Raw genomic sequence first — 4,151 nt, forward strand, 5'->3', positions numbered from 1 at the left:
CGATAAATTTGTTTGATTTCCTGAGCCAGTGGCTCATAGCTCACCTTCTTCTTCACATATTTACATTCGATATTTCTATTATAGGGTATAGCAATATCAATAATATACACGGAGCGATCCGTCTTGTCAACTAACAGTACGTTAGGCTTATTGTGCGGTAAATCGGCCATGTTTCCGTGATCAGTCCATCCTTGTATGCAAAGCTTTGATGAATCACCTTATATGCAGCATTGTGGCTGGTGGTGTATTGCACCGGTGTCATAACAGTTCAACCAGAAATGAGATGGTTCAATGTCTCTAACGCCGAACCACAGATTCTGCACTGGTCGTTCTCTTCCCGTTCTTTCCTGACAAACTTTTTATAAGCTCGGGTAGCGATCACGCCGTCCTGAATGATACAGATTAATCACTCCATCTTAGCAAAGAGCTTCCCAGCGCACAGCCGTCTGTTCGACAAATGCAACTCGACAATTGGCTGCCAAAGACAATTCACGTATTTACCGCTGCATTCGCCGCTGGACGTTTTCCAAATCGGTCTTAGTTCACGGCAATATTCGGAATGCATAAGCCAGTGAAGGGATAGCACATACATTCAATGCGCTTGTCTTATTCTTCCCCGAGAGATAAGATTTCAGCACGAGTTTCACACGTCGCAGGAATTCGGACAACAGAGTATCCTTCAAATCACCAACTCGAACTATGAGTTCCTTGCAGAATTCCTAGGTACTTGTAGAAGTCTGTCTCGGTCATAGCGTGGATGTGGAGGTCAACAATGCTATATCCAGGCATGCGGCTCACGATGACTTTTGCGGATGGATTGGATTCTACACTTGTCTAATCTAAACTCCATCCGAATATCACGGCTGAACATATTTCTACTATGCACAACAGACTTCTAAGACCTAAGGTCGTCAGCATCAGCATACCACTTGATATCATCTAAGTACATCAAATGTGTCAGTTCGCACTTAGCACGTAGGCCATACTTTATTGCAAAATCATGCCCTCTACCATCATTCAGTAGCCATGAAAGGGGGTTCAGTGTCATGCAAAGCCAAAGTGGACTCAACCAATCCCCTGCCTCTGTATATGGATAGGCTCTGAGGTATTAGCACTCTCAGCATTGAGGTATTAGCACTCCATGACTATCGTCAAAAACTTTATTAGTTTCGGATCAATGCGATACAGATGTAGGACATCGATTAGCGACGTATGTGGGACGCTGTCGAAAGCCTTGACATAATCGATATAGCAATTAAAGAGGTTTCTTTGACCTCTACTTGCTTGTCCTGCAACTATCCAATCGATAATGAGTTGCTCTTTACGACCCCTTGACCCAACTCGGCAGCCCTTCTGCTCCTCGGACAGAATGTTGTTGGTCTCGAGCTACGCATTGATCCTTCCACTAATAATGGATGTGATGAATTTGTAGAACGTTAGTAAGCAAGTAATCGGTCTTGTGTCTGCAGTGTCCATTTCGGGGATAACGTAGGTAATCCCCGCAGTGAGGAATGGTGGAAATTCCTCCGGTCGACTCATGATCTGATATATGCTTTTATTTCCTAAAATAAGAAAAATTTATTATTACATACAAATAAAAAAAAACTTTGAAATTAAATTCCTTCATGTGCATTTTTCAAATTTATAACTTAACTAAATGACTAAATTCTTCCATATTAATACGCTTCTCTTATGTTGTCAACATATTCCTATGCAAAGAAACCGTCCTTATACGGATGTGATCCTACAAATTTGAAAATAACGTTCTAGGAGGAAAAATTACACATTTTTATGTAGTAATGCGGAATTAATGTTTTTGAGATCCTTAAGGGGACTTGACGGGTTCAAATTGTGATTATTTTACCTTTTTCAAATGATTTATTTTTTGAGAAAAAATACAAATATTTTAATGAAATTTTGCATATATATTATCTTAACGTTAAAGTCTAAGGAAAAAGGATTTCATCATGTGCTAACAAACAACAACAACAACAACAAAAAACTTGTTAGCACTGATGAAGGGAACAAGTGGTTCCCGAAATATCGGCATTTGCAAGAATAAACATTCATACCAACGAAAAAGAAACAACAAGTTTTTATTATTACAACTAATTAATCGTTAAACACCGCATAATTTCACTCTTATCAAAATCGGTTTACGGGTCTGTCTGTCTGTCTGTCCGTCACACAGCATTTTTCTCGGAGATGGTTATAGCGATTGACACCAAATTTGGTATTTTTATTTTATTTGATATCGGGTGCAAACATAGGGGAATGAGGGCGTAAAATATTACCATCAAAAAGTGTAACAGGTCTCGCTCTCAGAACTAAAAAAAAAATCAAAATGGTAGATCTCTACGAAATTTAGGCCTCAAAATACATCCCGTTCCGATATCTGCACAAATAAAGTTAATAATAGTATATTTCTACATTTTAGAAATTTACCTGGCAACCCCCTTATGACCATTCCAGGAGTACAAAATTTGGTATGGACGTGAGGGATAACATAATGCATAATTTGAAGAAAATCCAATTACTATTAACAAAATTATAGAGGGTGAAAATTCATTTTTGTGAATTTCGTGCATTCTACAACGTGTATGACATCATGATCCCATACCAATTCGTAAATACCACAACAAAGTAAGTTCATATCAATGGGGTCGGAAAAAATTATTTTGTTTTAGTTTTTTAGTCATTTGTATATCAATATCAACTACTCCAGACATACATATGTGTGTGTAAGTAGATATGCGTGCTAATGAAGTTTGCGGGTAGTGTCTAATTCAGATAGATATATTTGTACACTAAACCAGCCGTATTTAATACTGCGTACTATGTATGTACATATGTATGCTTTTTTGCACGATGTAAACCGGAACTATGGATATGATCGATTTATATATACGTGCATATATATGTACAGTATTCGGAAATGTTTGTTTAGCGTGAGGATAATATCTATGGCTGTAAAGTGTACGTATATCTGTGCTAAACTTAACCGTCACCTTTGTTGTTGCCAAAAACTCAGGTACTCGTTTTGTGTATCTTCACGAAAACTAGTTTACTGTTCGTCATGCAACACGATCGGAAGCATCTGTCGCCCTTTTACAAAATTAAGGCCCCAAAAATACTATCCCGATATCTACACAAATAACGGAATTGTTTGGAAGTAATCAAATAACCATCCTAGTTCACTGCTTCACTCACAAAAGCCGGACCGTGTGTGTAATAAACCAAACCTTTCTGGGGGAGTAAACCTCCTTAGCAAATGCGTAATCCGGTGTGAAGGAATCGACGCACCTATTGGATGAATTGCATTGACGTTACACTGTATTCCAGCGACTCCCCAGCAAATACGCTCCCTACCTTTGGAGGTAACCATAGGGCATTGTTACATTGGGACTCTGTTGACTGCTTCCCCATTACTCGTGAAGATAAAAATGGCTACATTTGCTTAAATTCTCAACTCAATTCTTCTACTTGGCAGCGAGCTGACCTTCCAGGGTATTGAAATGTTGGCATCCTGGATCTATCCCACAAACATCCCTTACTTTTCGCTCATCTCTAGCCGAGGTTAACATTTTACGACTACAGTTGCTATCCTGTTTAGCGTTGAATTGTAATTTTACACTAACTTTCTGGTTGGTTCTGTCTATACCGCGGCCGTGAAACGTTTGATGAAATTGATTTGCCAGTATTGGTTACTAACTTTTTTCTTAAAAATCAACGTTCTTTTCTCCGAAACTTTTCGCAGGAGCTTCATAATAAAAACCCATAAAATAATAAAAAATATGATATCCTTGTCATACATAAATTAATTAAAAAAATAACTAACTAATGAATAAATAAGTTCTTATCATGGCGTGAAAATCACAAAACTTAGATAAAATCGACCTAAAATCAATGTAGAAAACGTGTCCGTCAAAACAATTATTATATCGCAAAATAGCACCGTTCATTGTTACAAGATAATTGAAAAAAATATAACAAAGTATAGTTGAAACACAAATCCTCCAAAAACAATAATAATAGCAACTAAATAATACATACTTAAGGGGGTCATCCCGTATGTCGGATTCGCGGAATCGAATTTTTTTTTGACATCAATTGTATCTAGATATAGTGTAGAATATATGAGCAAAGTCATT

The sequence above is a fragment of the Hermetia illucens genome, chromosome 1 (assembly GCF_905115235.1).
Source record: "Hermetia illucens chromosome 1, iHerIll2.2.curated.20191125, whole genome shotgun sequence".
NCBI lineage: Eukaryota > Metazoa > Arthropoda > Insecta > Diptera > Stratiomyidae > Hermetia > Hermetia illucens.